Here is a 12,118-nt window from a genome sequence, read left to right as displayed (position 1 = left end):
TGACGCTGCTGTTTTCCTTGTTTCTGATTCTGGCTTGTCTGACTATTCGCTTTGGCTCCTGACTCGGCTCGTCAGACTACCAGCTCTGGTTTTGAATCCTGGCTTGTTATTTGAATTGTGGACTTTTTATTATTTTTTTGCTATTAATAAAGGTGTGATTATTATTGCACTTCTCATCTCAGTCTGATTTCTGGCACCCTGACAATAGGTAAGTATTTAGTTTTAAATAGGAATAATTTAGTTAATAATAGTAATTTTATTTAGATTTATTTAAATTATATTTAAGTTAGGGGGTGTTAGGGTTAGGGTTAGACTTAGGTTTAGGGGTTAATAAATTTAGAATAGTGGCGGCGACATTGGGAGCGGCAGATTAGGGGTTAATAACATTATGTAGGTGTCAGTGATGTTGTGGGCAGCAGATTAGGGGTTAATAAATATAATTTAGGTGTCGGCAATGTTGGGGACAGCAGATTAGGGGTTCATAAGTATAATGTAGGTGTCGGGGATGTCCGGAGCGGCAGATCAGATTCTAAGTGAATATTTCTTAGATGTAATAAGAGGTAAAATGCATTTAGACAACATATAGGGGCGGATCTAATAAGCCGCTGCTCCTTAACTTGTCCATCACCTTTTAGGTAGCAAACTGCAATCATCCCGATCAGATACGATCGGAATGATTGACACCCCTTGCTAGCGGCCGATTGGCCACAAATGTGCAGGGGGTGGCATTGCATAGGCATTTCACAAGAAATGCTTGTGCAATGTTAAATGCCGACAGCGTATGATGTCAGCATTTAGCGGTCAGGCGGATGTCAGGCTATAGCGAATCATGTCCACCTGACATTTGGTAAATTGACCCCAGTTATTCATTTAATATCTAGAAAAACAGTGTGTGCCTGCAACAATGTAAATATGCTTAGATTGTAACAAATAAAATATATATTTTTATTGTTAAAAATCTAAATATGATAACCCCTCTCGTAAGATAACATTATTCATAAAACTGTGGATTTTTCTCATCATTTAGAGTCAGTATTCTTCTTTGAATATTCTAAAGCAATACAAATATGATGAATTAAACCATTTTGTATTTTGTCACTAAATGTCAGGCAGGTAAAAACTCTTTGAGCCTTTATTTCAACAAACAAAAAAATACTAAGTACAGCTGATAATTTCCTTCTGTTTGGGATGCCCACAAGACAACATTTACTTTCTTGTGGTTTGTATTTTGCCAATATTTTAAACAATGTGGTTTAATCAATTACTTGTACAATTCATTTTCTTAAAGATGTGACCTTAAGGCAGCAGTTTGTTTTTTCTCTAAATATTGAACTGCTAAATTATTCAGTGAGCAACAATATGTACCAGCATCACAGAGGATTTTGCTTTTTTTTTTCTTTAAGGAATTGCTGGTTCTTTTTTTTAACAATGGCCATGGAAGACAGCAATAAAAAAGGTTTATTAGAACTACAATGTATTTTCATATGCATTATGATGAACATATAACAGTTGACTTACTATGTGTAACTAATTAATAATGACTTAAAAGGATATGAAACAAAAAAAAATCTTATTCTGTGATTGAGACAACACATACCATTTTAACAAAGTTTCAAATTTACTTCTATTATCTAATTTGCTTCATTCCCACAATATTCTGTGTTGACGAGATACCTAGGTAGGATTCTGGAGCACTACATGGCAGGAAATAGTGCTGCCATCTAGTGCTCTTGCAAATGGTTAACATTCTTGCAAATCTGCTGCTAATCTAACTTTCCCGATGCTCTATACCTGCTGCACCTATATGGAGTCCCTTCACTAGCTCCCCATTCACAGCAGAATTAAATTCAAAATTCTCACCATGACTTATAAAGCCCTTACCAATGCTGCCCCCTCACCTGTCCTCACTAATCAACAAATATACTCCAGCCTTCCTCCTAAGATCCAACAATGATCTGCTTCTTGGTTCTTCTACCACCACCTACCCCAACGCTAGACTGCAGGATTCTCTTGTTTGGCACAGAAATTCTGGAGCGCACTTCCTTGAGCTGTAAGACTTTCCCCAATTACCCTTCTAGATTGTAAGTACCCACAGGAATAGGGATCTCAATTCCTCCTGTATATATTTGAAAAAGTTAATTCTGTGTCTTAAAAATATTGTATTAATGGGGTGTGTCCAGGCAACGATGCTAGCAAGTTGCATCTCCAAGAGCTCTTGAGGAGAAAGTGCTAATCTGCCGGCTATCATTTTAACATTACAGCATCTTTGGATGAAATTTACATTTACAGTTTGCCTACGTGGTGAAGATTTATTCAATATTATCTTTGGCACACTAACTATCTGTATTAAAATATAGCTATCCACACGCTTATACTCCACTTGATCTACACAGAGGAGGCTATGATGGCGACGACCACGTTGGAAGGGGAAATGCTGCGCATTCTGAATGACCATTTTTTAAAATTGGAACACTTGTTAAAGTGCCATAAAACATTTTGAGTTATGTGCTTATAATAAAAGGGTCAACTGAGGTAAAACAGTGTGTGAAAAAAATGTAAAAAAAAGCTTATAAGTATTTTAATAACATTTCCAAAAATATTCAAAATTACTTACACTTAAGTGTTGCCATGTGTAGCCTAATCCACTCCCCTTATCAGTGTCCTTCTCCAAACCTTGTATTGTCAAGTAACAAAGTGTGCACATAAGTATAATTACTTATGCAAGTAAAGGGGGGTTGAGGAGGGACAGCAGGTACGGCTATTGTTTGTTGCCAAGAGCTTGCTTGTTTCCATGGGGATAATGTCACATGCTTTGTAAAAGCTTCAGCATTATACTGTGCACTGATTTAGTCAGTTGTCATGTGACTGTGCTCCCTACTATGCATGTGCATGATTGCATTCTACTGAAGCTATGGCCTGGATAGCACCTTCCATATATGCAAATGCCCAGGAGGGAGTTTGCTGCAAACAAAACTATGCCTGAATTAAAAGGGGTTTATGGGGGGTTAAAAAAGAAACCATTTTTTTGCAGGTAAGCTTTGCTACATTATATATTTAGAAACTTATGTTAGTTCATATTTTTTTATATCCCTTTAATAGAAGCTTTTGAGAGAGTGTCCCCTGGCTTCTCATTGGAATCTTAGGAGCTGGAATTTCAAGTGTATGATGGACCCATGAACACCGGGTTTCTCCTTCATAATGAATTGTGACTATCACACAGTGAACAGCAAGTAGACATGTAGAATTCCTCCGCTAACCCTGCTGATAGCTTCTGGAAAAAAGAAAACCATGTATAGTGTCCCATGTGTTAAACAGCTTATCTCCTTTCATCAGGATAAACTTATTTTTGAGTGCTATTCTTTTAACATCACCCCATTTGCAACCCTAATATTGATCTCCCTGCAGCCTAAGATGTTATGTGTTGTCATTGCGGTAAGCTCCCAGTAGTGCTTTGCTGCTCTTGGGCCTACCTAGATATGCTTTTCAACAAAAGATACCAAAAAATTAAGGAGATAAGTTAATAGAATAAAGTTGCCTGTCCTATCTGAATCATGTACTGCTGTTCTTTTCTATGCATGATAGAAAAAAAACAACAATATATACCATTAATTTTATTTTGATTTTGGTGCTTGCTGATTGGTGGATTACATTTAGGCCCCTATTTATCAAAGCGTCAACCAAAAATGCGCCCGAATTCTGCGTCGTACTTGTCGCGAGATTGATTTGCCATAGTTATCAAAGCATTAGAAATTTGTGACGTAACATACGATCCGATGCTCTCAATTCAACACAGATCGATGCAAATAGAAAACCTCTGGAATTCTCGTGGAATTGTGTGCATTCGCTGCGTTATTCGACACAGTTTGAAGCTTTACAATAGTTATCAAAAAATGAACAGTTAGGCTCGTGTCTTATCCGACGCTGCCTACCGAGTTTTCAATCCGCCGCCTTAGAGGTCGCGGGTAGTGATGTCCCAAACTGTTCGCCCGCGAACGATTCACAGCGAACATAGCTTGTTCGCGTTTGCGGCTGCGGGCGAACACATACGATGTTCGATCCGCCCCCTATGTGTCATCATTGAGGATACTTTGACCCTGTATGTCACAGCCTTCTGACACATTAGAGCCAATCAACATCAGACACTCCCTCCCTTTTTTTTCATTTTTTATCAGGCCTGTGTCACACAGCATATACTCTGGTTCATTGCTCTGTGCCAGCCACCAGTGTTAATATCCGTTTATAACATTATTTTAAATAAAAAAAAAAATAATAATAATAATTTTACTAGTGTAATCTAATTACATTTTCTATCAGGCCTGTGTCTGTCAGGCTCACACAGCATTAATATACCTCATTTTTTTTCAGTCTTTTGGTTAATTGGTCTGTGCCAGGCAGCCACCACTCATATCTCCTTCACCTTAATTTAAATATAAAAAAAAAAACTTTAATTTTTTTTGATAGTGTAATCTAATATCATTTTCTATTATGCCTGTGTGTTTTGCTGACATACAGAGCCTACTGTGTTTACTTGCTGCCCTCCCTAGTCTATGAGCCACGACTCATATGTGTTTAACCTTTTTTTAATTCCCCCCCCCCCCCAAAAAAAATTAAATCATTTTTCTAGTGTAATCTAATAGTATTTTCTATCAGGCGTGTGTGTATCTGACTTACAGAGCCTACTGTTTTTAATAGCTGCCCTTCCAAGGCTATCAGCCACGACTCATATGTATGTGCTTAACCTTTTTCTTTAAATTCCCCAAAAAAAGTCTTTAAATCATTATGCTAGTGTAATCTAATTTTATTTTCTATCAGGCCTGTGTCTAACTGTCTATCTGACTTACACAGCATACTGTTGTTAATTGCTGCCCTACGTAGCAGCCAACCAGTGCGACCACTCATATGTGCATTGCACTTCTTAACATTATTTTAATATTAAAATATAAAATGTTAAATTATTTTGCTAGTGTAATCTAACTTAATTTTCTATCAGGCCTGTGTTTTTGTCACTTACACAGCATATTGTGTTAAATTGCTGCCCTACCTACCAGCCACGACTCATATCTGCCAGCCTGTGTGCCAGGCCCAACTAGCCAATTAGTGGCACCAATCATAATTCTTGTAACAGTATATATAAAAAATTAAAAATCATAATTTTTTGGACTGCAAATATTCAGTCTCCTAGTGCAATTGAATTGCAGTTTCCTCCTGCCTGCCAGCCTGTGTGCCAGGCACAAACTAGCCAATTAGTGCCACCAATCCTAGTTGTTGTAAAAGTATTGTTAATCTTTAAAATTCCAAATTGATCGCTTTTAATTCATCAGTTTGCTCGTGCCATTGAATTGCACTTTCCTCCTGCCTGCCAGCGTGTTTTCCAGGCCCAACTAGCCAATTAGTGGCACCAATCATAATTCTTGTAACAGTATATAAAAAATTTAAAATCATAATTTTTTGGACTGCAAATATTCAGTCTCCTAGCGCCATTGAATTGCATTTTCCTCCTGCCTGGCAGCCTGTGTGCCAGGCCCAAACTAGCCACTTAGTGCCACCAATCCTAGTTGTTGTAACAGTATTGTTAATCTTTAAAATTCAAAATTGTTCTCTTGTGATTCATCAGTTTACTCGTGCCATTTAATTGCACTTTCCTTCTGCCTGCCAGCGTGTTTTCCAGGCCCAACTAGCCAATTAGTGGCACCAAACATAATTCTTGTAACAGTATATAAAAAAATTAAAAATCAAAAATTTTTGGACTGCAAATCTTCAGTCTCCTAGTGCCATTGAATTGCAGTTTCCTCCTGCCTGCCAGGCCCAAACTAGCCAATTAGTGCCACCATTCATAGTTGTTGTAACAGTATTGTTAATCTTAAAAATTCCAAATTGTTAGCTTGTGATTCATCAGTTTGCTCGTGCCATTGAATTGCACTTTCCTCCTACCTGCCAGCGTGTTTTCCAGGCCCAACTAGCCAATTAGTGGCACCAATCATAATTCTTGTACCAGTATATAAAAAATTTAAAATCATAATTTTTTGGACTGCAAATATTCAGTCTCCTAGTACCATTGAATTGCCTTTTCCTCCTGCCTGCCAGCCTGTGTGCCAGGCCCAAACTAGCCAATTAGTGCCACCAATCCTAGTTGTTGTAACAGTATTGTTAATCTTTAAAATTCCAAATTGATCGCTTGTGATTCATCAGTTTGCTTGTGCCATTTAATTGCACTTTTCTCCTGCCTGCCAGCCTGTGTGCCAGGCCCAACTAGCCAATTAGTGGCACCAATCATAATTCTTGTAACAGTATATAAAAAATTTAAAATCATAATTTTTTGGACTGCAAATATTCAGTCTCCTAGTGCCATTGAATTGCAGTTTCCTCCTGCCTGCCAGCCTGTGTGCCAGGCAAAAAATAGCCAATTAGTGCCACCAATCCTAATTGTTGTAAAAGTATTGTTAATCTTTAAAATTCCAAATTGATCACTTGTGATTCTTCAGTTTGCTCGTGCCATTGAATTGCACTTTTCTCCTGCCTGCCAGCGTGTTTTCCAGGCCCAACTAGCCAATTAGTGGCACCAATCATAATTCTTGTAACAGTATATAAAAAATTTAAAATCATAATTTTTTGGACTGCAAATATTCAGTCTCCTAGTGCCATTGAATTGCATTTTCCTCCTGCCTGCCAGCCTATGTGCCAGGCCCAACTAGCCAATTAGTGCCACCAATCATATTTCTTCTAACAGTATATAAACAATTTTAAATCATAATTTTGTTGACTGGAAATATTTAGTCTCCTAGTGCCATTGAATTGCACTTTCCTCCTGCCTGCCAGCCTGTGTGCCAGGCCGACTTGCCAACTATTTACACCAATCATAATTCTTGTCACAGTATTGTTACTAATTAAAATTAAAACATTTTTGATTGTTGTTCTTAATCCTCAGTTTGCTCGTGCCATTGAATTGCACTTTCCTCCTGCCTGCCAGCCTGTGTGTCAGGCCCAACTAGCCAATTAGTGCCAGCAATCATATATATTTTAACAGTATTGCAAAAATTGTCAATCATCACTGTTTTGACTGTCAATCTGCAATCTACTAGTGTCCTTGAATTGCATTTTCATCCTGCCTGCCAGCCTGTGTGCCAGGCCGACTTGCCAAATATTTACACCAATCATATTTGTTGTCACAGTATTGTTAATAATAAAAATTAAATATTTTTTGATTGTTGTTCTGAATCCTCAGTTTGCTCTTGCCATTGAATTGCACTTTCCTCCTGCCTGTGTGCCAGGCCGACTTTCAAAATATTTACACCCATCATATTTGTTGTCACAGTATTGTTAATAATTAAAATTTAAAATTTTTGGTAATTGTTGCTCTGAATCCTCAGTTTGCTCGTGCCATGAATTGCACTTTTCTCCTGCCTGCCAGTCTGTGTGCCAGGCCCACCTAGCCAATTATTCCCAGCAATCATATTTATTTTAACAGTATTGCAAAAATTGTCAATCATCACTGTTTTGACTGTCAGTATTCAGTCTCCTAGTGTCCTTGAATTGCATTTACCTCCTGCCTGCCAGCCTGTGTGCCAGGCCGACTTGCCAACTAGTTACACCAATCTTATTTGTTGTCACAGTATGGTTAATAATTAAAATTAAAACATTTTGGATTGTTATTCGTAATCCTCAGTTTGCTAGTGCCATTGAATTGCACTTTCCTCCTGCCTGCCAGCCTGTTTGCCAGGCCGACTTTCAAAGTATTTACACCAATCATATTTGTTGTCACAGTATTCTTAATAATTAAAATTTAAAAGTTTTGGTAATTGTTGTTCTGAATCCTCAGTTTGCTTGTGCCATTGAATTACACTTTCCTCTTGCCTTGCAGCCTGCTGTGTACCAGGCCCACCTAGCCAATTATTCCCAGCAATCATATTTCTTTTAACAGTATTGCAAAAATTGTCAATCATCACTGTTTTGACTGTCAGTATTCAGTCTCCTAGTGTCCTTGAATTGCATTTACCTCCTGCCTGCCAGCCTGTGTGCCAGACCAACTTGCCAACTAGTTACACCAATCTTATTTGTTGTCACAGTATTGTTAATAATTAAAATTAAAAAAATTTGGATTGTTATTCGTAATCCGCAGTTTGCTCGTGCCATTGAATTGCACTTTCCTCCTGCCTGCCAGCCTGTGTGCCAGGCCGACTTTCAAAATATTTACACCAATCATATTTGTTGTCACAGTATTGTTAATAAATTAAAATTTTAAATTTTTGGTAATTGTTCTGAATCCTCAGTTTGCTCGTGCCATTGAATTGCACTTTCCTCCTGCCTGCCAGCCTGTGTGCCAGGCCCACCTAGCCAATTATTCCCAGCAGTCATATTTCTTTTAACAGTATTGCAAAAATTGTCAATCATCCCTGTTTTGACTGTCAGTATTCAGTCTCCTAGTGTCCTTGAATTGCATTTACCTCCTGCCTGCCTGCCTGTGTGCCAGGCCCAACTAGCCAATTAGTGCCACCATCCATATTTCTTGTAATAGGATTGAAATTTTTGTCAATCATCACTGTTTTGACTGTCAGTATTCAGTCTCCAAGTGTCCTTGAATTGCATTTACCTCCTGCCTGCCAGCCTGTGTGCCAGACCAACTTGCCAACTAGTTACACCAATCTTATTTGTTGTCACAGTATTGTTAATAATTAAAATTAAAACATTTTGGATTGTTATTCGTAATCCTCAGTTTGCTAGTGCCATTGAATTGCACTTTCCTCCTGCCTGCCAGCCTGTGTGCCAGGCCGACTTTCAAAATATTTACACCAATCATATTTGTTGTCACAGTATTATTAATAATTAAAATTGAAAATTTTTGGTAATTGTTGTTCTGAATCCTCAGTTTGCTTGTGCCATTGAATTGCACTTTCCTCCTGCCTTGCAGACTGCTGTGTGCCAGGCCCACCTAGCCAATTATTCCCAGCAATCATATTTCTTTTAACAGTATTGCAAAAATTGTCAATCATCACTGTTTTGACTGTCAGTATTCAGTCTCCTAGTGTCCTTGAATTGCATTTACCTCCTGCCTGCCAGCCTGTGTGCCAGGCCGACTTGCCAACTAGTTAAACCAATCTTATTTGTTGTCACAGTATTGTTAATAATTCAAATTAAAAAAAATTGGATTGTTATTCTGAATCCTCAGTATGCTCGTGCCATTGAATTGCACTTTCCTCCTGCGTGCCAGCCTGTGTGCCAGGCCGACTTGCCAACTATTTACACCAATCATATTTGTTGTCACAGTATTGTTAATAATAAAAATTAAAAATGTTTTGATTGTTGTTCTGAATCCTCATTTTGCTCGTGCCATTGAATTGCACTTTCCTCCTGCCTGCCAGCCTGTGTGCCAGGCTGTCTTGCCAACTATTTACACCAATCATAATTGTTGTCATAGTATTGTTACTAATTAAAATTAAAAAAAAAAATTGATTGTTGTTCTAAATCCTCAGTTTTCCCGTGCCATTGAATTGCACTTTCCTCCTGCCTGCCAGCCTGTGTGCCAGGCCCACCTAGCCAATTAGTGCCAGCAATCATATTTCTTTTAACAGTATTGCAAAAATTGTCAATCATCACTGTTTTGACTGTCAGTATTCAGTCTCCTAGTGTCCTTGAATTGCATTTACCTCCTGCCTGCCTGCCTGTGTGCCAGGCCCAACTAGCCAATTAGTGCCACCATCCATATTTCTTGTAACAGGGTTGAAATTTTTGTTAATAATAACTGTTTTGACTGTGATTCTTCAGTCTCCTAGTGCCATTGAATTGCAGTTTCCTTTCTCCCAGCGTGTGTGCCAGACAGGCCCATTTGCCAACTATTGTCAACAATCATATTTGTTGTCACAGTACTTTAAATATTTTAAAAAATTAACAATTTGTGATTTTTAAAACATCTGTCTTTTTTGTTGTTGTCAGTCTCACAGCTTATACTGTGCCCACTTGCACAGTGCCACCACTCATATAATTGGTGTAATAGTATTGTTAGTGTCCATTTAAAAAAAAAATGACAGGCAGAGGCAGGCCACCCCGCAGGTTCCGTGGTCATGGTGCTGTGATTCCTTTAGACCCTACAAATATGCACATTGTTCAGACGCCGGGTGCCAGGGGGGACGCGAAAAGTTCTGAGGAGGACCTAGTTGAATGGCTAACACAGGACACCCAATCTTCTTCAGCTTCCGCTACTAGCCCTCCTAACCTTGACGCACCATTTACGTCCAGCTGTGCTTTGGGCAGTTCTCAAGTGACCATTGCCACTCGCCCGCCTGTCACCACCACCAACACTAGCACCACAGCCACTTCACTTGATCTATCACAGGAGTTATTGACACATCAGTTGGAAGAAATGAGTGATGCGCAACCATCATTGACAGAGGATGTAGATAATAGTGATCAGTCTCAGTCAGGCAGCATTACCGACATGGAGGTACGGTGTGATGATGATGATGTTGTACCCACTGCTGCTTCCTTTCTTGATGTGTCAGATACAAGTGAAGAGGTTGATGATGATGTGTCGGTGGATGTCACGTGGGTGCCTGCTAGAAGAGAAGAAGAAGAGGGGGAAAGTTCAGATGGGGAGACAGAGAGGAGGAGGAGGAGGAGGAGATGATTTGGAAGCATGGGGAGGTCGTCTCAAGGAGCTAGTAGCAGTCAGACAGCATGCATCGGCACCCGGGGTCAGCCAGACAGCACGCCAACAGTGACGTGCAGTGAGGTCAGAGGCAGGTGAGGCACTGGCTAGGATATGCCTTCATTCTTTAGATATCCTTTGTTGAAGAAATAGCAATGTACATGGGTGAGCCAATCACATGAGGTATCTATTGTGCAGCCACCAATCAGCAGCTACTAAGCATATTTAGATATGATTTTCAACAAAGGATATCAAGAGAATGAAGGAAATTAGATATTAGATGTAAATTGGACAGAAGGGGTGGGAGAGACAGGGAGAGAGAGATATATGCCTTCATTCTTTAGATATCCTTTGTTGAAGAAATAGCAATGTACATGGGTGAGCCAATCACATGAGGTATCTATTGTGCAGCCACCAATCAGCAGCTACTAAGCATATTTAGATATGATTTTCAACAAAGGATATCAAGAGAATGAAGGAAATTAGATATTAGATGTAAATTGGACAGAAGGGGTGGGAGAGACAGGGAGAGAGATAGACAGAGAGACAGAGGGGGAGAGAGAGACAAAGAGACAGAGGAGAGAGAGAGAGACAAAGAGAGACAGAGGGTAGAGAGACAGACAAAGAGACTATGGGGGAGAATGAGACACATAAGGATAGAGACAGAGGGGGTGGGAGAGACAGGGAGAGAGAGATGGATAGAGAGAGAGAGAGAGACAGAAAAAGAGAGAGAGAGAGAGAGAAGAGAGAGAGACACAGAGGGGGAGAGAGAAAGAGACACAGAGGAGAGAGAGAGACAGAGGGGGTGGGAGAAAGGGAGAGACAGAGGGGGAGGGAGAAAGGGAGAGACAGAGGGGGAGGGAGAAAGGGAGAGACAGAGGGGGAGGGAGAGAGAGAGAGAGAAGAGAGAGAGAGAGAGAGAGAGAGAGAGAGAGAGAGAGAGAGAGAGAGAGGGGGGGGAGAGAGATAGACAGAGGGGAGAGAGATAGACAGGGGGGAGAGAGATAGACAGGGGGGAGAGAGATAGACAGGGGGGAGAGAGAGAGACAGAGAGGAGAGAGAGGGGGAGAGAGAGAGGGGGGGCTAGGGAGAGAGAGACAGAGGGGAGAGACAGAGGGGGAGAGATAGAGAGAGAAAGACAGAGGGGAGAGAGAGAGACAGGGGAGAGAGAGAGAGAGAGACAGAGGGGAGAGAGAGAGACAGAGGGGAGAGAGATAGAGAGAGAGACAGAGGGGAGAGAGAGACACAGGGGAGAGAGAGAGAGAGACACAGGGGGGGAAGAGAGAGACAGGGAGGAGAGAGAGAGAGAGAGAGAGAGAGAGAGAGAGAGAGAGAGAGAGAGAGAGAGAAGAGAGACAGAGGGGAGAGAGGGGGAGAGGGAGAAAGAGAGACAGACAGACAGAGGGGAGAGAGAGAGACAGAGGGGAGAAAGAGAGAGAGACAGAGGGGAGAAAGAGAGAGAGACAGAGGGGAGAAAGA

Source organism: Bombina bombina, chromosome 3 (assembly GCF_027579735.1).
Source record: "Bombina bombina isolate aBomBom1 chromosome 3, aBomBom1.pri, whole genome shotgun sequence".
NCBI lineage: Eukaryota > Metazoa > Chordata > Amphibia > Anura > Bombinatoridae > Bombina > Bombina bombina.
This window is presented reverse-complemented; position numbering follows the sequence as displayed.